The 24,446-nt window shown below is 42.9% G+C and overlaps 1 protein-coding gene across 2 annotated transcripts in view; it reads left to right on the top strand.

Annotated features, from left to right (window-relative positions):
• Positions 1-4,082: 4,082 nt before the first annotated feature.
• KANK1 (KN motif and ankyrin repeat domains 1) overlaps positions 4,083-24,446 on the top strand; it is a 50,871-nt gene continuing 30,507 nt past the window's right edge. Inside the window, exon 1 of one of the 2 annotated variants that reach the window (XM_068973749.1) lies at positions 4,083-4,101. The gene's annotated coding sequence lies outside the window, so the exon portion shown is untranslated. Of the gene's footprint in view, positions 4,102-23,264; positions 23,281-24,446 lie in introns of those variants that run through there. The other variant, XM_068973750.1, reaches the window with a different exon arrangement.

Genomic DNA, 24,446 nt, shown 5'->3' with positions numbered 1-24,446 from the left:
TTGTCATTTTAAATTAAATAACTTTCATAAAAATATTTAATTTAAAATGTTTAAATAACTTTCATAAAATCTTGTTACCTCGTCAGTTATTTGGCTCCAAGTTTTGTTTCCATGCTGATGTTAAATGAGGTACAAAGGCCACAGATAAGAGCTGGTCAATCAGAGAGAGTCTAAGTCTCGTGGCAGAGAAGGTAGACGGCTGTGGTGCAGTGCAGCCTACTCTCCGTTGTGTAAATATTTTTTCTGGGCAGGAGCATTTCTCAAACAGAACTCTGAGCCCACTGCGATGAACCTGACAGCAGGGATATGAATGCTGTTTGTCAAGAACAAGACTGATTTGCACTGACTGGTCTGGCTGGAGGGGCCCTGGTGTTTTCTGAGACCGTCTGTAAAGAATTTCGCAGAGCATGGCAGAGGTGGTGTGTTTGTGGTGGTGAGTCAGACCTGACCTCTGTGTTTTTATTATACCAAAGACAGAGGGTAAGCTGAAGAGAAACTGGGGCTGCTTTAATTTGTGGGTACCCTTCTTGACCTTCCTGGGTCTCCTGATGCAATCTGCAAGAGGATTAAATGCATTTTCCCTTAAGTGATATGTTCAGTGGTTATCAGAAGAGCTGAAAGGGTAACAGAATTGCCCAACATAAAAACATATGTAAGAGCTAGCCAGGATTTTGATCTCTTCTGTTGAATCTCCCTTTTATGTTCAGATGGCAAAACATGACTTGCCCCCATGGCTAACCCAGAAATTGAAAGTGGAGAGTCATTTTTCTTTGTTTGAGGTATTCTGTTGACATTAAAAATCAGAAGTGTAGTATCTATGAAGATCTAATTGAACAGATCAATGGGAAAGTATATATTTCAGAAAACAACATAAAACCCAAAAGTAGAATGATTATAAATAACATGTCTCTCCTGACAGGGGTCATTTTTTTTCCTTAGTGTGATTGTTCTTTAGAGCCAAATGAACAAGCGTATCCTAATACTATATCTATATAAATTTTATTTGTATATTTAGTACCTCATGCAGTTTCACCCTTTATTTGATGTGTTTAATAACTTGATTTAATTAGATTATCATTTCCACTTCAAATGAAACTGTTAGTTGTTAGTTAACTGAAGGCTAATTCCACACTGAATTTCTAAGTGAAATAATTTATTTTCTTATAGTGATGACGTTTGGGAAGATAGTTATTTTTTTTAAGTAAGAAGTATTTACATTTGAAGTGTTAAAATCCCAAGACCACCTACAAACAGGGACCCTGGGCTTTAGAGTCTTGCTTGTCTGGTTAATCAGAACCCCAGAATTCATCCAGCCCCAAAGAGGCTCTGAAGAGTCCCTCCCTTGTCAGGGCTTGCCTGTTTTATAAACTTTCAAGGCTTTGGTCTTAAGCTATAGCCAGCTTTACCTTATAAGATTTTTGCTTCAAACCGTGAGCGAGTCATAATGGGTTAAGCATCAGATTTCAGACAGGCAATTAGCTCTCCAGTTAAGCCAAGGAAGGATGACTTATCTCGCAGCAAGTACCAGCCTACTTGGGTGTAAGAAGAATAGAATTCAGACTCCTGCTAGTCGTAGGTCTTGAGGAAAGGTACCCTTCTGTTGTTGATTTCTGCCCAGGTGCTCCGTGGGTGCCAGCAAGAAAGAAAGAAACACAAAATCCCAACAGGGAGTTTTCGCTATGTTAAGCACTTGAGCTCTTGCTATCTTTTGGAGATTGCATAGGGAGGCACAGGATTACAACAGCCCTTCTACGGGGATTTGAATATTCTGTGCCCTGCTCATCTGCCAGCTTCCTATCGTGAGTATCGGCATTCGTTTCTGATTATACACTTCCCCTCTTTCTGGAAGAACTTTGGGTGGGCTAGTTGAGCCCATCAGCTTCCTTCTTCCTGTGTCCGGGATAATTCTTGTTCATCTCCTTTGTGTAATTTCTGAGAAAGGTTTGAATGCACTTGGAGGAAAATGAGTGACTAAAGCTCACTTTCTGCTTTGGGGACGTTTTCTATAAAAGGCTGTTTAATTTTATCTGGCATGAAAAATAATTAGTGGTGTTCTCACATTCCCAGAAATAATGCATTCTTGCTCTTTTCTGGCAGTGTATTTTAAAATGGCATTGAGTGGTCTTCTCTAATAAAAACCTCAAAGAAGACCCAACCGGGAAATGAGCCTTGATAAGATTCATTCAAACAGTTGTACAAATTCTAAGTCCAAAAAAAGTGATGATTCTGTTTTTCCTCTCTTGGCTGCCCTGTTAGATATTTTTGGAGTGTGCTATAACTGATTTACTCATTTCCATATGCTTTAGGAAAAGTATGTTCATGTTTTAGAGGATAAGCCTGGTTCTGCTTTTGGGTTGCAGTTCTTTATTAAGGTTGAAAACAAGAGCAGTGTTTGAAATATGCAGCCCATTTGTATATATAGCATCAGTGATCTCATCTGGCCATTCTATATGGACGTGTGATCTCACAGCTTAAAAATAAGTATGTAGCTGTTTTGAGGATCTTTTAAAATAGAGACCAGATTTCTAATCTAGTAGTTCTTGGAGCAAGCCATGGCTGAAAATGAAGATTAAATAATATTCTATAATATTAGAAGGCTTTTCTAACCAACAGAATGAAAAGCAGAACTATAGACATGAGGAAGAACTGGGCCAAGAAATAAATTGTTAGATTCATGAGATTTGTTCTTATTCGGAATGTTAAATCTTTGTACTCTTACACTGTCTTGTTTGTGACAAGCCAGATTTGAGTAGTTCGTGACATTTCTATCAGCTGGATAAGAGGTTGTGGACATGACTACATTTCATCATATAAACCTTTATTTAGAGGAGCTGATGCTAGAGTAATGTTTTATGAAAGCAGTTTTATTATTTATAGCTCTTTTTATTAGTCACGAGTCCTAAATTTATTTTAGTTCCTTTTTTGTGGTTTTATCTGATTGGAACAGTTCTCTCTCCAAGGGATCCAGTGCATTTTGGACATGATCTCTGTTAGATAGACTCAAGTGCTAGTCATGGGATTTTCTGAATTTGGTCTCACAATATTTGGTTTAGTTGATAAGTTCCATCAACTTTGCAAATAACTTTGTGAAAACATTGATTCAGCTTGTACTGCCAAAATTTCTGAGTACCCTTTTTCTTGCATCAACATGTTAGCTAAAGGCATTTCAAGTGTTCTATACAGCAGGCACATTTAAGAGTCTTCTGAAAGAAAAGGGGAGAATATTCCTAGATTAGAAATATAAGTGAGTGACAGAGGGGATATTTCTAATAATTCATAAGCCCGGCTGCTTAATATCTTTAAAGCCTTAGTCACACACAGCAGTTCTTACATTCTTCTAACTAAAACATAAAAAAGTTCACTCTCCCTCTGCTCTCTGCCCTCCTCATCAGTGTCTTCCTTATCACCAAGAAACTTTCCTTTTCCCTAGCATTTCAGACTAATTGACCAGGATGCTTCATTCAAATCAGGACCACCCCCTGGAAATGTTTTTTGAGGCGGCCCATTTGGTATGTTCCCTCCCACTGTGAAACAAAGACTGATTTGTCTTCCCATGACCCGGAGGAGCAGGTTGAAGTACCTACTGGCTTCATGCAGCGTGTCCCCTAGCCAGTACTCCGCCTCTTCAGGTGGTGAGTCAGCTGGATGATACACTGATTTTTATAGCATGGCAGGGTGGAGACCTGGAAGTCCATAGGCCAGTCAGGGAGGAGGGAATGGTTCGCATGTCAAACCATTCCAACAGTGCAACTTACAGGAAAAGATTGCAAAATTCTGAAGCCCTGTGCCACCAGATTTTTCCATTAGCACCACACTTTACACAGCTTTCAGCTCTGTCGCAGAGACAGCTGTTTGGCAGTGTGAGGGGAAACGGTCGTATTCCATCATTAGCTCTGTGGTCGGTTACCTGTCTTCCTGTCCTGTAAGGAATCCCAGTAGTTGTGAGTATCGCCTTCTACATGCTGATGTAACGAGCTGCGGATTCTCTGAAGGTGGTGCTCAGACATTATTTGGGCACTAGAAAACAGCCTCTGGAACTTACACCACCCCAGGATACTGATTTTAAATTAAGAAATCCAAGACAGAAAAGTTTCCAGAAAGGTAAAGGGGGCTTAGATCTGGGGGCTTTTCCTCTAGGGTATTATCCTTTGGTTTTCTGTCCTCTATACACTTTGATGATGAAAAGGGAGGCTTTCCAAATTATGGTCAATTGAAATGAACATGGTATGGTTTGGGAATTACCGGAAAGAATGATACAAAGCTCAGTAGAAATAATTCAGTTCAGTCAGTTCATTCATTCAATAGCTCACTTTTATATGACTATACAGAAGTATACTTGGCAGAGGGTAGCTGTTTCCCTTCTTTGTGTAAGGACCAACACTGAGGTTCTGTGAAAGTTGGTCTGTCTTTTGCCTTATTCTCACTGCTTTGTGATTTTGTTTTATTAAGGATAGCTGGCAAGATTAAGGATCTTTGAGCTTTCTGATACTTTTGTTATTTTTTCTGTCTCTCCAAACATTTTAGCTTTCAGTAACTTTAATCTCTGTTTTCTGCTCTGCACTCAGAGCCTTTGTGTTTGGCCTTATTTTGACAAATCATAGTCTGTTTCTGTTTCTTCAGTTATGATGCCTACAGAAATCACAGTTGGCCTTCCCAGGCCTCCCTGACTCCAGGTAGTAAGAGAATAGCTCCGTCCAGAGTCATGTGAAACAAGCAGAGGCTTCTCCACCATTCCAGCTGCTACCTACCCTGTTCCCCTCTTAGTGGCGTTGCCCAAAGCACTATTCTCTTGACCTGGCTGTCTTTCTCATATTTGTTCATATGAACCCTTCTTATGCTTTAAGTCTGCTTTCTGTCTCACCTCTTCCAACAAGTGTCCTCAGATATTAATGTGAATTCACCCCTTCCTCTTCTTTATTTCTGGAGAGCTTTGTATGCTGTTAGATAGTCACCATCACTCTCTTTTATGTAAGAGTTGTGGTTTTGTCTCACTAATCTGTACCTTTGAGGTCTTAAGAGGCAGGATTCACTTCATCTTCATCTTGGTATGATAGTATGCCCATCATGGCTTGCATTATACCCAAAATAGCCAGTGTTCAACCAACAAAGGTTTATAGCCCACCTCCTTGGTGCTGCCTTAACACTGGGCAGCTAATAGAGTAAGATACAGGCACAGTACCTGCATAGGAATCTGTGAGGTGAAGTTGAGCCCTGCCAATTGCCATTCTTAAATTGTCATATGGTGGGCAGTCTTCTCCCAGCCTGTTCACCTGGGTAGTTCCCTGTCATGAACAGGTGGCTTTCACTCTGTCACACATATTCACTTGCATTCTTCCTCCCCATACCTCACATCTAAGTGGAAGTTAATAGTATCTTCATTTTCTTCATCATGTCCCCCACTGCTGCTGCTGCTGCTAAGTCGCTTCAGTCATGTCTGACTCTGTACAACCCCATAGACAACAGCCCACCAGGCTCCGCCGTCCCTGGGATTCTCCAGGCAAGAACACTGGAGTGGGTTGCCATTTCCTTCTCCAATGCATGAAAGTGAAAACTGAAAGTGAAGTCACTGAGTCGTGTCCGATTCTCAGCAACCCCATGGACTGCAGCCCACTAGGCTCCTCCGTCCATGGGATTTTCCAGGCAAGAGTACTGGAGTGGGGTCCCATTGCCTTCTCCTAAGGTAGGCTTAACATGGTATTGTCTGTTAAATGCCTTGGGTTCAGGTACGATGTGGTCATCCAGAGAGGAATATTGTCAGAGGCTGTTTGGGAAGCTTTTTCTAGCTCCCTTGACCTCTCTGTTTCTTTCTCTGTTACCAATCCAACCAGAGTGAGGAGGGGCTCCAGTCAATTCCTTTTGCTTATTAGCTACTCCGGTTTGGTGGATTGGTTGAAGTTGGATGAGAACCTGAGCTGGTAACCTCTAAGGTGGGAGTATGCCCATTGGTCTACCTTCCTTCTCACCCGCGGTTTTTTGAAAAAGTCTCTACAGATCTATCACCTCTTTTAGATGGAAGGAAATAAACTGTCCTTGCTGCTTCATCATTTTACAGCCTTTATAGTCTCTGTGGTAATTTCATTTAAAGTTTTAAATCTTTCAGTTTCAAGCCCCAGTTCATTTTGTCATTTGGCTTTTTTAAATGTTGATTTCAAACCTTGGAAGAAAATATATTGTGAGAAAGTCTCTAGTTTAAATTTGATGAAATTAATAATCATGAGGCAACCCAGACCATAAAGAAAGCCTAACGTGTAGAAATTCAGTGTGACTCCAGATTTAAGCCTTAAATGTGTTTGGAGAAATGCACTTTGTTAGGTCAAGTTTAACAAAGACAAGATCCTTTTTTGGTCTTTTAGATTAGGCCCATCATACATAGCGTCCTCTTCCTAATTTACTTTCCCAATTGGAATCACACACCTCCACTGGGGCACACCCTTTTCATGTTGATTGTGGCCTCTCCTTGGAAAATCTCCCTGATAATAAGTTTTAAATGCAGATCCTTCTAATCCAGGCAGCTAAAGGAGGAGTCCTCTTCCAACACCCAACGCTGTCCACACCTATGATGAGAAAGAGCTGTAAGTCCTTGCTAGACCTGTCTTAGCCTTGTAATCCCCTTCAGGTCCTGTCAGCCCCCTGAGGCTAAGATGGAGGTGGGTGGAGAAGGAGCCTTGGTGATGAGGAAAGGAACTGCATACACTTTCTCAGTCATGGCAGTTCTCTTAGACACCCTGGTTTCAGTGTCGCATCCCTTCACCAGTCTGGCAGGAAAGGATTACACAGTATAATAAGGTATTTGAGTTCTTTAGGGGCTGAGGGGAAGTCTCAAATATAGCATAAATAATGCAGGCCCTCCATGAGCGTGATAGCAGAGCACCTTGCTATCAACCTGTCTCTTTTTAGGATGAAGACTTATAGGTCTTTTTGCACAATAAGATTACCTGTGAGAGAAATGGCAGTAGAGATCCTAGGCTCTTGTTTTGGTTGTTGTCTTTGTATTCAGTTTGTTTCAACAAGGACTCTAGCAATTTTAAATAAGAGGGGGAAAACAGTTGGCCAGCTGAAAAATGGTAAAAGGAAAGGGACAGAAACAGGGTGAGATTGGATCCCAAATGGATATGGTGAAGTCCTTGCTGGGTGTTAAACTGAAGCTTGGGAGTACGTTCTATTTGACCAACCCGAGGTCTTGTTTTAATCTGAATTAATGGCCAAGATTTTTCCATTAAATAATTTCATATAAAAATGCCAGTTTCTTCAACTCTTGAAACGTCTTTCTGGATCACGAGTGTATACTTCCACAGGGCCATAGTCAACTGGAGAGGACATGTGCCTTCTAGTCTCTCCCGTGGAGAAGACAATGGCACCCCACTCCAGTACTCTTGCCTGGAAAATCCCATGGACGGAGGAGCCTGGTAGGCTGCAGTCCATGGGGTCGCTAGGAGTCAGACATGACTGAGCGACTTCCCTTTCACTTTTCACTTTCATGCATTGGAGAAGGAAATGGCAACCCACTCCAGTGTTCTTGCCTGGAGAATCCCAGGGATGGGGGAGCCTGGTGGGCTGCCATCTATGGGGTCGCACAGAGTCGGACACGACTGAAGTGACTTAGCAGCAGTCTCTCCCAAACCCCTCCAAACTCCTTCCTTTCCATTGTTAACCTGGACACTAAAGGTATTTGAACTTGTAATCTGACCCTTGAGGCTACTCGAATTACTTAAGGGGCTGCCCCCATTTTGGCTGTCAGCTTCCTTTAAGCCAAGATGAAGAACACACTTAAGAGCTGCAAAGTTCACAGCTGAGGTTCTCATCCCTGGCCCTGGCATAGACTCCTCTGTGAAGCTTCTAAACTGCTAATGCCCCTGGCTGGCCCCACCCTGGGGATTCTCATTCATCGGGGTGGAGATGGGGGACAACTCAGCATTTTTGGAAACAGCCCCAGGTGTTTTGACTGTGCAGCAGCGTGGGGAACTTGAGGCATGGGCGGGGGGGGGGTGTCCGCTCTGATAGCTTCCAGCCTTGGCACTCCCCCTTGATTGGCAGAGCTGTGAAATGAGGGCATGGGCTCAGAGTCCTTGACATTATCATACAGTTCTTTAAAAGGAAACAAACACTTCAAGTGTGGCTCCTCTGGAAGGAATCACATTGAGCAAATGGGCCCTGGGCACCTGCAGTGCCAGGGCCACAACACTGGTTGAATGAAGAAGACAGGGGCTCCCATAATTTTGTAGGGATGTCAGATGTGTGCACGAATCATATAGAGGAGAAAGCGCACTTCACTGAAAGCCTGGATGGAAGAGGTGACCCCACATTAGGATAAGGGTCAGCTTCCAACAGAACTGATACTTTATTTAGCTGGTCTTTGCAAACTGGGAGAATTTTTGTCTGCAGAAATTGAGAGGGGGGTGGTAACACACCAGAAAAGGAAGGAACAAGCAGAAGTGTAGAAGTAGCATGTTCTTTCTCTTCCCCACCCCTTGGAAATGCCAGCTCCCTCCCCGCCACACACTATTCTTTGCCCTCTCAGGGCCATAGGGAAGAGTGCATCACTGTCCAGTACTGTGTCATATTAATGTATCAGTGGAGCAGCAGCATGGATAACATAAGCTTCATCACAGGGTTGTCTTGAAGATGAGATGAGTTCATACATGTACCAAGCCCTTGGAACAGTGTTGTCCAAAATAATTGTGCACAGTGGACAGTGAGGAAGGATGGGTGTAAGGAGGGCTTTATGAAACTGATGATTCACGCGCATTTGTGCTTTGTCTTTGAGGCTGGAAGGGTATTAAGAAGTTGGTAACAAGGAGAAAAGGAACACACTAGGGGAGGAAGATGAATTCAGGCTGTGTCAGGAAATACGCACCTTAAGTTGTCCAAAATGTAATCCACTGTTACTTAGTAGTTCATCTAGCTTTGGTTTTATCTCTAGACTAGGGGTCAGGCTCTCTGGGGAGAAGAGTCTTGATGCAGTTAGCCTATTACATAAGCATCAGAAGTACTATGGGTACAGATATGCTTGGCTACTACCCTGCACCACCATCCGGGGAGAAGGACCATTGGGACACTGCCCGCCAGCATGGTGTCACAGAAACCTTTGTCTGCAGCCCGTTTCCCTTCTCCCAGGGAGTCCCTTTTGCTGGCTACTGCCCACCTATCAGAGGAAAAGCCCTGAGTACCTCTTCATCCTTCCAGATCACATTCGGTGGCTTCTTTTGTATATAAATTAAGGGAGAGTAGAGACAGACAGGTGTGTCTTTCTCCCGACAGTGGGAACCTTTGTGACTGACACTTTTCAGGCAGAAGGAGCTCCTATTTTTAGTTCTCCCATCCCAACCTGTGTCATCCTTGATAAAATGAAAGTGAAGTTGCTCAGTCATCTCTGACTCTTGCGACTCCATGGACTATATAGCCCACCAGGCTCCTCCATCCATGGAATTTTCTAGGCAAGAGTACTGGACTAGGTTGCCATTTCCTTCTCCAGGGGACCTTCCCGACCCAGGGGTCGAACCCGGGTCTGCCACATTGTGGGCAGATGCTTTACCATCTAAGCCACCACCCAAATTGTCCTTGATAAAGGACTAGACATTGAAGCACACAGACAAAATAATTATATTCAACTGCTTTCTAGAATAAGCTCTGTTCTTACCAGAACACAATATTTATAAAACAAAAATTTAGCCGAATTTTTTCCTTCCAGGAAAGGAATACTGCATTCAGATGCTTTTGTCTTCCTCAGTTTAATTCTTAAGAACAAGTCTTTTGATATAAATACTTAGTTTGGAATATAATAATGTAACTAAATAATAACAAAATTTTCTTAGAAGCACAGAGGAGAAAATTTCTCTTCTAAATGACAAAACAAGCCTAAGGAAATTTTAGGATGATGAATGTTTTCTAAAACTGAATTGTGGGGATGGGTAAATAACTGTATACATTTACTAAAACTCATCAAAAACTGTACCCTTAAAATGGGTGAATTTTATGGTATGTTAATACCTCAATAAATTATAAAGTCCAGAAACAAGGGGGAAATTAACTAAATGTAGGTGTTGTTGGATAAAATAATTTGGAATTTTTTTGATCCTTTATTTCAAAGTATCTGGCACTTGAAACTTTGTTCTTTATCAGTTTGTTATTTCTCTTTGAATCAGTTTATTTGGTATAAGACAAGCCCAGATGAGTCCCACATCATCTTAAAAAGTTTGATCTTTGTAGTTTCACATAGGAAAATGTCTGCTTTAAAAAGTGTCACTTTTAAAGCACTCAGTACCAGGTAGGGCAGAGGCTGGAGTAAGGCATTAAGTGGAGTGCTGTAAGATGTGTGCCAGCACTAAGGTGAACCAGTTAGACATTGCAGATCCAGGGGATTCTTATAAAACTGCCTCTCTCCTCATAGCTGTCCTCTATTTTGAATTTTTTAAAATGGGCCCTTTAGAGTCATCCTTAATCTTTGTTAATCTCCATTTTACTGTTTAGAACTGGCTTTGCTTGTTTGCCCTGTAGATAGAGTTCAGTCAATCTTATTCCACTAGGATCAGTCACATTTACCCAGTGTACTTAGGCACACAGGTGAAGAACAGATTTAAAAGGACTTTTTCCCTCTCTTTTTTTAGGTGATGAATTTAAACCATTAGAGGGACAGATGATTCTTACTAGATTTTTAAAACAGAAACAAAACATCACTTAAAAACATTATCCCCCTAAAACAGAATGCACTTGTTTGGGAACTAATTCTGTGTCTTTGAAAGTCATATGATCCAGTTGGGATAAAATTTTTAAGGAACTATGAAGAAAAAAAAAAAAAAGGTTTGGGTCTGTGGTTTACAAATGGGAGTGTTTTTAGCCTTCAAATTGCATGTTGCATTAAATAAGAATGAACCAAGAAAAGGAATCACTCGCCTCCAGCTGATCCTGGGTTCGGCATAGCACTGAATCATTTCCTTCAAAGACCAGCCCTGCGCCCTGGCTCAGGTTATGACTGGGAGCTTTTCTCAGCCCTGGACGGTTTAGAGAAGGAGGGACCAAGTCAGCAGGAAGAATGAGGAAACATTCGCTGCCTTTCTCTCTGTGGTCTTCAAGAGTTAGCAGATATTACAGCTGCATTTCTGGGGCAGCATTTCATGTGTCTGAGGAACACGAGCATAGTTTGTTTGAAAAACTGGAAGGAGCCTGGGAGAGACCTGTCTTCACCTCTGTGTTGCTGAGATCCTTGTAGCGGTTCTGTTCGTCAGTAGTTTTTGCTGTCTCACTGACGCCGAGAGTCCTGGAATTGAACCCCATGGCCAGCAGGCTGTTAGTTAGTCAGGAAATTCCAAATGGGTATAAATAAATGCTCTGCAGCAGCTCCTGGGCTCTTTGCCTGCTAACGTGTGCAGGCCCTATAACGCTGAGGGAAGTGGGCCCGAGACTTGGCTTCCTGCTGGCTGAAAATCACAGTTATTTTGTTTCTGGGTGGGTAAGTAAGAAAACCCCAAAAAAAGAAAAACAGAGGAGAGTGTGACGTGTGGGTGGGGGTTGGTGAAATATAAACTCAAGCTCTGTATGTTATGAAAAATATTTGCTTTTCTTACAGACTGGAAAGAATAACTCAGTCCTGGATTTTTGGTTCAGTGACAGTTTCAGCTTTAGCCATGGCTCTAACATAAAGATGTCATTGTCATGGGAATGAGGGGTTGCATGTATATATATGCTAAGGTTTGAGTTCTTGGCTTGCTTAACTCCCAGAGTTTCCTTTCTTGTTGGTAACTCCATTTTTGGTCATTTGTTTTCAGCTGTTTTTCTAATGAGCTGCTCAGTGTGCCTTGAAGTTGGTTTCTTTTTCTTATGTAAACATGGTAAAACAAAATAAGGGCTGGGATTCATACAATTACTTTAGCCTCTCCCACGTCGCCAAAAGGCATAATGTTTTGTTAGAAGAGCCTTTCTGTCCCAAAGTTCCCTAGCTTTGGGAACCTAGTGCTGGTTCTCTGCTTTTCACAGAATTACCCTCTGAACTGGCACATTTCCTATGTACGCTTAGAGCAGTGTGTTATTTTTGAAGAAAGTTTGGAAAACAGCATTTAGTCCCCAAGCTAGTTCCCTTCTGTGCATGCACGATAAATTTAGGCTCCAGTTCAGCAGTTAAGTCTTCAAATCAGACGGTAGACATTAGAAGACAGCACTGCTGAGGCTGTGAAAACAAGCCCTGAAGAGCCCAGGCCTCTCAACTATCAGGAGACAGATTTGGGGTAGAGTTGCTGCATCTTCTGGTTGGCACTGAGCACTGGAGAAGAGGGCCATTCTGTGACCCTCACAGCCTCTGTGATGTCACACACCTCCTTGCTACAGTGTGTCCTCCATTCTCAGGAACTGTGACCCTTTCCATTTTCTTTCCTCTCACTGCTCAGCAAAAGGAAGCTGCCTTTGGGGATTGTTAGGTTGTGTTAGCTGTTACCATGCAGCTGGAAAGTGCGGCAAGTGGAGGGGGCAGAGAGCAAGGCCCCTGGCTCCGTCTGCCTGAGTTCATCTGGCCTGACAGCTGCTTCAATTAATTCCTTTCTTCACTTGATCACTTAGCAGGTGACGTTATGGAACTTTGTGTGAAGTATAGTGAGAGGGTCGTGGTCTGGAAGCAACCTTTGGAAATCACTGAGTTCCACCAGCATTCTCATTTTATACATACAGACCTTGTTGCTGCGTGTGTGATTCCAGACCCTTGCTGCCCATTGCTGGTCTGTGAATTCAGAAGTATTTATAGCTCCTGTACTTGTTTTATGAAAAAATTACACCATCCCCCCAATCTGGACAACTGCACGGAAGTGCACTCAGTGGTTCTGCAGTGCACATCTGTGCATAGTGTGTTAAAAAATGTTCTGCTCTTACAACCTAATTAGAGATAGAATAGGGTAGTTCATAAAGATCAGTGCTTACCTTTGTCCTTTTATTGTGTTGTTGTTGTTGTTCAGTTGTGTCCAGCTCTTTGCCACCCCATGGACTGCAGCACGCTAGGCTTCCCTGTCCTTCACCATCTCCCTGAGCTTGCTCCAACCCGTGTTCATTGAGTCAGCGATGCCATCCAACCATCTTGTCTTCTGCTGTCCCCTTCTCCTCCTGCTTTCATTCTTTCCCAGCACTAGGGTCTTTTCCAGTGAGTCGGCTCTTCTCATCAGGTGGCCAAAGTATTGGAGCTTCAGCATCAGTCCTTCCAATGAATATTCAGGATTGATTTTCTTTAGGGTTAACTGGTTTGATATTGTAAGAAGAAAATATTTCCTCTTGGTTATAATATATTTCTAAAGGTTGGAGAAGTCTGTCTGCTTTTGCTTTTGTTTTATATTACCTCCTCCCTATGTATAATTGATACTGGAGTAGGGCTGTCTCTATACCTAACCAGCATCCACACTCCACTCACCCTGAGCCCTAGTGTGCACACACAGACACATACACCTCCACTGCAGGGCCCAGCCAGCATCTCCTTCAGCCAGAAGAAACCAGGTAGACCTCAAGATTTTCACAGACTCATTTATTTGATTTTGAAAAATATCACAGACACCTCAAACCCTAGCTCCATGGGCAGGGAGAAAAAAAGCAGGGTGGAAGAAGAGTTCTGGACTAGTATGCCAGGAGTGTATGCTTCACCAAACAATGGAAGGTGATCCAATAATAGTAAATAATAATAGCAGACCACAGACCTAGCTCTGAGTGCTCCACAATAACACTGTGAAGCAGGTCTATTATTTTCCCAGTTATACAGTTGGAGTAGAATCTAACTTGCCAACAGAAAGTAGCAGCGCCATGATTCAAACCCAGGCACTCTGATCCCAGAGTATCTGATTTTAATCACTACAGCTCTTCCTCTCAGACTTAACTAAATGGTACCTGCCTAGGCATGAGGCTTTTCATTTCAACAAATACTGAGCATGCTATGTGCCAAGCACTGTGCTAGGCCTTGAGGGATAGAAAAATAAGTATTAATTGGTTTCTGTCCCCCAGCACACCTGCAATCTGGTGGGGTAAGACAGGCACGCGCCTGGTCCTCATAGCACAGGTCAGTGTGTTAACAAAGTGTTCCAGGAGGATGGAGGGGAGAAGGTGACCATTTCTTCCCAGGACAGAGCAATTAGGAATAAGAGAAGACTCTACAAATGATGGGAAATTTGGGGTTGGGCCCCAGTTGTGATCAGTGGAAGAGGCTGGGGAAGGGCATGCTCGGAAGAGGGAACAGAGTGGACGAAGGCAGAGAGGCTTGAAAGTGCCTTGGTATGTTGAGGTTCTGGGAGGAAGAGGGGTTGGGGACTGGGAAGTGCTAGATTGGGCCAAATTGTTGAAGACTTTTAATGCGACAGAAATGAACTTCAAAACTTTATTTTCTGTAATGGGGCTCCTGGCAACCAATCTGCAAGATTAATATTTGAGCAGTCTCTGCAAGTTTCCAGGGATACCTCAAACAAATGTAAAATTCCTCAAAGAATATGTAATATAGGAGCGTGGAGACATTAGTCTTGATAAAAAGCAGACTGCTCTATTTGCATATGAGCAGCAGAAGAGTGTTGGCTGTGCTCCCCGGTGACTGGCTGACTGCTCTCGCGTGCCCCAGCGACACTGGAGGCACAAGTAGAGGAAGTTATCATCCCCTACATTTATGTCATTTATTTTCAAATAATTTCAACTCAGAAAATTCACTAAAGAACTCTCTTGCCTCCTTCACCTACATTCAGATTCTCCAGTGGTTACTATCTTGCCACATTTGCTTCGTCTCTTTCTGTGTGTATACATGTACTTGTGTGTGTGGGTATATATATAAAAACACGCTCTTGTCACATCTCTTTAATCTCCTTCAATCTGAAATAGCTCTTAGCCTTTCTTTGATGACCTTGACAGTTTTAAAAGGAGAGACCTGGGAATTGCCCGGCAGTTCAGTGGTTAGGACTACGTGCTTCCACTACCAGAGTCCTGATTTCAGTCCCCAGTTGGGGAACTAAGATCCTGCAAGCTGTGTGGCATGGCCTAAAGAAGGATAGAGAGAGACCTGTCCTTTTGTGGGATGTCTTTCAGGTAAATCAGTTGACATGTCCAGATTTAGGCCATACCTTCCAAGCAGAAACCCAGGAGGACTGATCTGTGCTTTCTCAGAGCAGGGCCTCAGGGACTTGTGATTGTAGCCTTTATCACCTAGTCCACGTGGTTCTTGATCAGCTTTCTACTGCACAGTATCACCATTTTCTCCCTAGTGACTGAAAGCTGTTTTGTGTGAGGCATCCTGAGGCCAAAATTCCTGTTCTTCAGTAAGAAGTCTCTACACACTAGATTCAGCATCCGTTGATGATTCCTGCTTGAGTCACCTACTGTTACAATGGTTGCTAAATGGTGATTTACTGTTTTTATAAGTCTTTATTTATTGAACTATAAGTTGGAACTCTGTTATATCTTTCTTATAGCATTATGGACTCATAGATACCTGAATTATTCAGTGGACTGTCATCTGCTACTATCACTAATCCTGTTATTTTGATGCCCAAACTATCCCAGGTTTGGACAGTGGAACCCAAAAGTGAGTTTGGGAGCTAACTAGACCCCTGACACTCTTTTTAAATAGCTAATCTGATGTGTGCTAACAACTGAGATAAATAAGGGGTAGGTAGAACCTGCTGTCTGAGTTCAAACAATAGGGGTCCCCTGCAGCAAGATCCTTGTCAGGCAGGCAGAGAGACCACTCAAGTGGTTTGAGGCCAGCTGATCTGAAATGAATTCAGCTTGTCAGAGACCTTGTGGTGGGTAGAAGTCTTGAATTTTCAGGATGTATTGCTTACGTTCTCCCAGACCGCATTCTCGGTCTTTAGCCTTCCCTTGGGTAACTCAGCCCCTGATCAGCGTGGGCAGAGAATCAGGGGCTGAAGCTGGAAGCACTGCAGGTCAGCACTAGCGTGCCGCCCATCTGTCCCTCTCTCCTCTACTTGGACACTTGCGGACCCAGGACACTTGCTGGCTGCCAGGGTCAGCCAGCTTTGCTTCACAGACATCTTTGGCCCCTGCTGTGCCCATTCTAGTTTCAAATATGGAGCAAGTTTGTGCTCTGCATCTCAACAAGCTCAATCAGGGCCTGCCTTCCCTAAAATGTCCTCTCTTCCTTCTTCCTGCCCTCACTCATGGCACCCCTGTCCCTCCCAGATTAGACTTATTGTACTTAAATCACCTTCTGAAAAGGAAATCCCATCATTTTCCTCTACAGTGAGTCATCCATTGGTTTAAAGAAAATATTTTCTTTCTTATTAGCAGAATGAGGTCAAGGATAGAGCCCCAGAGGATGAACACAAAAACCCAATCCCTGTCTGCAGCTCTGCCCAGAGGAGCTGAGATACGTCAGGCCTTCTCAGTTTCCTCCTGAATAGCTTAGGGGGAAGATGTGGGCCACAGACTGCCCCCAAATGCAGACAAGCTTTTAAGTTCTCGTTGTTTTAACACTAAGGCTAACACTTATTACCTAGTTCAGTAACTAAAACTCACACAATGCAAAGGAATTTGTGATACCACAAGAAAAATTCATAGGGACTTGAACAGTCTGTGGAAACTTAATAAAGATTGCTGAAGAGAATTTTAATACATACTCCAGCATCTAGCCAGAGCAGTCTTGCTAAGATACAAATCTCACCGCTTCGCTCCTGTGTTCAGTAGCTCCCTGACGCACTTGAGAACTACAAACCTGACTCGCAGGGGCCTGGGTGACGGGGGCTTGGTCCCCTCTCTGCCTCACTTCATGTTTTCCTTATCATGCAAAGCTCTTCTCAGTTCCTAAAAATGGCAGGTTTCATATACGCTGTTTTCTCCTCCTAGAATTTCTCCCATCTTGGTCTCCCTGCCAAATATCCTCCAACCCCCACAAACACACACACACTTAGCCCAGTGGACCCCTCAAATACAGCACCCTGGCAGAATGCTCTCTATTCCCAGCCCAGGTGGGGGTTCCTGCTCTGTCCTCACATACCTCCTGGATTTTAGTCTCACAGCACTTATCACAGTTGTTAGTTTTTTATGCATCCTTTGTTTCCTAGAGTTCACAAGTTCTATCCAGGTAGGCTCTCTGTCCCTGTTGATTTACTCCTAGCAGTGTTTGCTGCATGGTAGGTTCTTAATAAATACTTACTGAGTGAAAGAATAAACCCATCTTTCAGCCTGACAGTTGCAGCCTCCCTAGGTCAACATTCCGTCTCTGGGGTGTGGGGACAGGTAGACCTGGAATGTGGGACGAGGATGAAAAGGAGCGGTGACGGGAGACAGTGGAATGTGTGTGGGGACAGGTTACCAACGCAGAGATAAGAACAGCTGTGAGAGGAGATCTGAAGATTTAGGGGAAGAAGCCACAAGCAGTAATGAAGAGTTCCAGATATAAGAAACAACAGCACATTATAACTTAGTCATATAAACAAACCAAGCCTGTAAAACTGAGTTATGTTGAGCTGTTATTTCCCATGAACTTCTGGCAGCCACTTTTGCTTTCCTTCATGTTGTCATTTTATTTGAATAAAGCATATTTGGGTAGCCGTTTAAAGCAGCTGCAACCCAAAAAGAAGTCTAGGTGAAATCAAGTAGGTAATATAAACTTCACAGAACAGGAATTCAGGCTTTATAGAACCAGCCCTGACTTCTAATAGGTGCTTATCATTTGAATGAATGATTGGATGGATAAGGGAAAAAAGCAGATAGAAAAACAATTCTTTGGTAATTGGAAGAGCAAAAGAAAAATCTCATTTGCCATACACTCTTGGAAAGAAACAGAAGGAACCCTTACATTGTTATGCTTTTCATTGTGTATTCTCTAACAGATAGGGTTTCCGGTAGATTTTGGTGTGAGAAGCTCCTTGGGTCTCAGTCTTAATTCGAACAGTGTCATCAGAACTTTCCTGTTAAACCTGTCTAGAAGGACCTGTTCCACATCACTGTCTTCTCCGTCCCCTGCTCCGTGCCAGGGAGAGTTGATTTGCTAACTCAATTACTTTCATACTCTGAGTAATTAACTCCATGAGAACTTCTCTCTCATCAAGTTCATCTCAGAGTTGATCCTACTGCTTTTCTTCCCTGCCTCTCAGCCTCAGCTGATGTTGAATCTTTTTGACTGCTTTAAACAGCAGGATGCTTGCACTCTGCTGCTTTTAAGTATGGGAATCTGTGTTTAATTATGTGCTTCTTGGGGACTGACTCAGCTCTTTAAGCAAAAATCTTCACGCTTCATGTGAGAGGGGACAATACAGTAATAGGAATTAGCAGAGTTCCTCAGTTTCAATAGTCAGGTAGAGTATCTGCCGAAGAAAACCATAAAAGAGTGTTGGCACATGGGTGCAGTTATTTCTCATGGCACCACTAGTCAGTAATTGGGCCTGGAGTATGCAGTGGTGAAACCAGGACAAAGAAGTCTTTGTATCCTAATTAATAGATAGAGTAATAATATCAAAGTTTTGCCCATTTAAAAGTCCACCAGGACATATTATTTCGTAAACCTCCAGTGCTTTTTACTCAGAGTGAAGAATGGCTCACTGTGGTAGGGTGTATAGAAAAGTATTTACTGGTTTCTGGCTCAAAATTGGCATTTTTATTACCCTGTCACTTAAGCATGATGCTGTGGTCCTGCTGAAAAATGGAAGACTTGAAGAACACAGCTTATATAGTCAGATTTTCAGTTGCTATATGTGAATGTTTTGCTCACTGTCTTTAGTACAGGCACTGTCAGCCTCAACACCACAGTCTGCCCTCAGTATCCTCAGGAGATTGATTCCAGGACCCTCAGCAACAGCAAAACCACTGGTGCTCCAGTCCCTTATATAAAATGACATAGCACAGTCGACAGTCTCTATCTATAGGTTTCGTATCCACAAATTCAGAGGGCTGTACTGACCTTTTGGACCAGATAATTCTTTGTAGAGGAAGGTAGGACTGTCCTGAGCGTCGTAGGATGTTAGCAGCATCCTGGCCTCTACCCACTAGATGCCAGCAGCACCCCTTCTTCTAGTTGTGACAACCAAAATTGTCTCTAGAGTTTGCCAAATATCTCCGGCGGGGGGGCGGGGGCAAAATCACCCCCGGTTAAGAAACACCACTAGCAGGTTAGTACTCCCAGACTAGTTTCTGACCTTCTAGTCTTCTACCTCCCTGGCCACTGCGTTACTTTTTATGTCTTCCCAAACCAAATATTATTTGGACATTAAGTTTAGCTTCTTTGAAAAGTTGAAACCATATAACACTTCATGAATCTAAACGATGACTTTTGAAATAGCCATATCTCCATTTCACTTTGTTAATGCAGAAAAATTGCAAGGAACATTTCGAATTGTTCTTGAGTCTGTGCACTAGCTCTGTCACAGAGCACTAGTTTTATAGCTGGTGAATATATAAATAAAGAGTAGAATTACCATCAGTTTGTTGTTCTCAGCTTTTCTCTGAATACTTGGGGATCTGGTCTGGACTTAGGAAGCTGTCTCCAGTTGGCGCTGTCACATTTGGTGTTCGATTTCCCCAGTTTGCAAACTGTACAAACTGGGTTCGGAGATAGAAGATGGAAGAGGGACTCTGACTTTTGGTGTCTAGGAGGAGGTCAACCCTGAAAAGCCACATAGAGGACTATTATAAGCCCATCCACTTAGGCTGACACACAAATGTACATTTTGGTGGTTCTGCCTCTTCACTTTGCTTCTGCCTTGCCTTTTATTTCTTTTTCCACACACTCCCCTGAGCACCCTCCCCCTGGCCCCCACACTGGACTGTGAGCATTGTGAGAACGGGGGCCCTGTCTCCTTTGTTCACTCTGTGTCCCCCAGCTCCTACAACAGTACTTAGAAGATAGTAATAAGAGGAAAGGGCAGGAAAGGGGGAGGGAGAGAGAGAGGTGTTACTAAAATTGTCTTTTGAGAATCAGAGAAGGAAATGCCAACCCACTCCAGTGTTCTTGCCTGGAGAATCCCAGGGACGGGGGAGCCTGGTGGGCTGCTGTCTATGGTCGCACAGAGTCGGACACGACTGAAGCGACTTAGCAGCAGCAGCAGCATTAACTATACATATAAGGTAAACATATATGTGTCATTTTTTTTATTTGGTCCTCACATCACATTTGGGTGCTATCACATTTTAACTGGTCCCCTGGAATTTAATCTCTTTCCCTACCTCGGTCTAATCCACACACAGCTGTGAAGACACTCCTTGTTGATCGTTTCAGTCCCTAGCACATGGCCTGGTGTGCGATCTCTCAGTGATGAGATTCCCCTGCTCCAGGACCCAGTGCAGTATCCCCTTCTGTACTAGGTCACCCCCCTTCTAGCCTCCTCTTTCCTTGTACTATTAGGCTCTTCCCTGGCTCATCAGCCCCGCTTTCTATTTTACTCTGTCATCACTTACCTTGTCTTCAGAACTCATCTCCTGGTTAACTCCAGTATTGATCATTTTTTTGTATATCATCAGATTGTTCTTATTGATAATATACTTTTGTAACTGACCTAACTTAGTGTTATGTTTCAGGTGTTTGGCATTTATCTCACATCTAGACTGTACCTCCTTTTATTTCTTATAAATCCTTCCTCCTACTCTTTCCACTGAATAGGACCATTTTCTGCACCTAATTAAGCTTTCAATAAATGCTGTATAATGAAGGTAGAGGTGGTGCCAGGAACAGTCTCTACCTCTGGATTTCCAGACATTCAGAAAATTCTTGTAAACACCAGGGACACCCCTCTGATTCCAGACTGTTTAACTGGAAGCTGTTACTTTCCGGATTCCAGTTGCAGATAACAGCCAGTGGTTTCTGGCTTCATATAAGCTCTGTTAGTCCAAAAGGGCTTTTTAGGCAGTTAGCAGTCTCCTTAATAACCCATTTAGAGACTTTTTTTTCACATTGTTTTTACACTTCCTTAATTATTCTTGAATTTATCAATTTTTTTTGTGATGAAAATGTTTTAATGTAAGATCTTGCCAGTTTATTATTAAACATTTTTCTTTTCAAGATCTGGTCCTAATTTTCTTTCTTATTTTTTTTTTTCTTTTTGTGAGGGGGAGAAGACAACACTGGTCAAAGAGTACTATATCCATTAGAGTTCAATTTAGCTCTCAGTAACAGGAACTCCAAGCAAACAATAGCTAAACAAAATTAAATATAAATTCACATAAATGTGTAGAGGGAGGTAAGTTTTCCAGGAGTAGTATAGTGCTCTGATCCACAAAACTCTTATAGACACAGGTTCCTTCAAGCACCTTGTTCCTCCATCCCTCAGTGTGATCTCAAGTCCAGAATAGCAGCTACTGTTCCAGTCATTACATCTGCATTCCAGACAGCAGGACAGAAGAAGAAACAAAGAGAAATACATCTTCCTTTTTAGATGTCAAAGAAATAGTCCTGTGTCTCGTAAGGAAGGCGTCTGGGGATTGTAGCATGACGTATCTGCTTATGGACATACTAACAGCGAAAGAAGCTGGGGAAATACTGTGTTTATATTTCCCCAATTAAACAGGGGGAGTCCAGTTCATGTGGAAGGGTGAGGTAGCACATACTGAGGAACATTTAGTTATCTTTGCTATGACTGCCCCATACATTCCTCTGCCATATGAGCTATCTTGGAGTTTATTTCAAGACATTCCAATGTATTATTTCAATATTCAAAACAGTGACTTGTAATCATATTTTTAAAAGATGAATACCTATATACTGCAAAAAAATTTTTTAAACCATGAAAAAAACATTAAAATCATCCATGATTCCAGAACCTAAAGATAAATACTGAAACAGCATCATATAAGAAATGTCCTTAACACTAATATAGAACAAGCAACTTCAGACTACAGAGTATTTAAATGTTTTTCAGAGATCTTAGTTATACTGTATATTCAGTTATTACTTCAATAAACATTATAAAACATCTTTATTCATAGCATCTTGTTAATTCATGTGTGGTTGGAAGGGAGAGAAAGGAAGGAGCTTTTAAAAATTAAATTTGTTGCTCTCAGTCCAGTACAGAGAGACAAGACAAACACATGAAAAAGTTGGGAAATCAGGGCACTGTAAGTGACCTGTTTGTGTCAATGTATGTAAAGGTAGATTGGAAAGCAGAAAGTAAAAGAATCATGACACTAGGTATCTTTACTTAAGAGTAGAATAATTTGTACTGTGAAGAATTGTTTGGAAAAATGACACCTTGAGAAATACATCTTCCTTTTTAGTTGCTAGAGAATGAAATTTGGATTACAAGTCCTCAGGAGAATCTGAATCGAACACTATTAGGAAATAATCAAGCTCAACACGGTTAAATTCTAACCTCCCTTGGTTCCTAGATTTAGAAGTCCAAAGTTCATCTGGGGATAATTCAGCGTGACCTGTACCTTTCCTGAACTTCAGAAATAATTAAAGATAAGTCGGTTGAATTTCTCTGGAAAGTGTGACATGTTTTGTTTTCTAAACCTTGACGTTAATGCATTTTAAAAGTTTTGAAGAGTAATAAACTAAAATTAACCTTTCCTAAGGAAAACACTCAAGTGGGAAAATTAGCTATGTTAAGACACACAGAAAAACAAGAGCTATACCAAAATACTAAAAATTGCCACTAGGTGGTGAGATATGAGTGACTTTTTCTTTAAATGGTTTGTGGATAACATTTTTTAAAATTCCTTTTCCTGTTTTTTAAAATTGAAGTATTGTTGCTTTACAATATTATACTAGTTACTGTACTTATATATGTGTGTACAGCATAGTTTTGTTTTTTTTTTTTAAGCGAGGTGGTTTTTTAAAAGTGTTTTCAAAAGAAACGTTCAGTCGTGGCAAAGGCTCAGTGGAGATCACTGTTGAAGGATAACTCTGGTGTGCAGAGCCCGGCGCTGGGAACCCGTGCGTGCGGGGGCGGTGCTGAGACCCCGCCGTGAACAGTGGGGCCCTTTGTGCCCCGACTTGTTCAGGTGGCCCAGAGCCGAGGCCGCTAGTTGCTACAGCAGAACACACACTCTTTCACGAGGAAGGGACCGGTGCGACAGAGACAGAGTCTCTCTGTGGAGACGTTTAAACTGCCGGCTTTATTTTGACTCTTGGCAGAACTGGCAAGAGGAACACAGGTTCTCGAAAGCTCCGGGCTTCCTGCTTGCATTGCGAACGCGGGACAGAGCCGCTTAGTGTGCGGGGGTGGGGTCGCCGGGCCGCCGAGAGCTCATTGGTGCGGCCCCGGCCTATGGCCTGTGAGCCCGGCCCGCCGCCGAGTCTCCCGGTGTCCACCCTCCTTCTCTGAAGGGTGGAGGGCCTGGGCCCGCGAGCTGGAGAGCGGCAGGCCAGTCGGCGAGCGCAGCGGGCGCCCGGTAGGTGTGCGAGCGGCGGGCGGGGGCGCGGCAGGGGCTCCCCACGGGGCTCAGCCCCCGGCCGCGGCTGGGCGGCAGCAGGGAGCGCTGGCCTCAAGGGTCTGGGCCAGCCCAGTTTAGAATCTACCTGTCCCAAGCCTGCAGTTTTTCTTTGCTTATGGAGTTTCAGACAGCACTGGAAACAGGTCTGGCTGCATACTTTGAGTGAGCATGTTGTCCTTGTAGAGTTAAAAAGGAAAGAAAGAAGACACGTTCTATAAGCTGGAGCACAAATTTTCCGGTGCCTCGCTCCTTGTCAGCGTACCCTTCCTTAGGTCAGAAAATGTTTGCTGCTGAGCACCTCTTTCCAACAGAATTCTTATCCACGTGCCTTAGAATTGAAATCTTATTCAGAAATTTTAACAGCTAGAATAAGTTAATGGCATTTTAAATGACGATACAAAGGGTACTTTTTATTCCTGTCTCTGGCAGTTTTCTTTTTTGTACTTTTCTTTCCAACATTTTAGAGGGAAGCGGGCAGATGTAGGCAAAAGGTTTGTTCAGAGCATTCACACTGTGGGGTATCACATTCGGCACTGCTGAGTGTGGAAAGCACCTACCAGCAATCCGAATTGCTGCAAGTACCTGGGCCTTGACAGCAGGTAGGTGGGCTTTTATGCCCAGGATAGGAGTAGCCATAGGGCTTCCCTCCTGGCTCAGAAGGTAAAGAAGCTGCCTGTGATGCAGGGGATCAGGCTTGGATCCCTGGGTCAGGAAGATCCCCTGGAGAAGGGAGTAGCTACCCACTCCAGTATTCTGGCCTAGAGAATTCCATGGACAAAGGAGCTTGGTGGGCTACAGTCCATGGGGTCACAAACAGTCGGACAGCACTGAGCAGCTGACACTAGAGGTAGGGGTACTGATGGCTTGCATTTTAAGTCACTACTTTGGGATTCTTCCCATAACACTCAGATGCAGATCTTGTTATCATGACTCTAGGAAAACACATTGCTTAATCCTACAATGTAAACAAAAACAACTTTGGTTTTCAGTTTGAAATGCATAACTCAGGTCAGCAGCAAGATCTATGCCTTGAAAATTTCATATTTCCTTTTCTAACCATTTGGTTTAGCCAGAAGTGGCGTTTATCGAATGCCATATGATCCAGTGTTTGGAGTATAAGTTTG

This window comes from Capricornis sumatraensis, chromosome 6, assembly GCF_032405125.1.
Source record: "Capricornis sumatraensis isolate serow.1 chromosome 6, serow.2, whole genome shotgun sequence".
Taxonomy (NCBI): Eukaryota; Metazoa; Chordata; class Mammalia; order Artiodactyla; family Bovidae; genus Capricornis; species Capricornis sumatraensis.
Note: the sequence above shows the minus strand (reverse complement) of the source record. Positions and strands in the feature narration are given on the sequence as shown.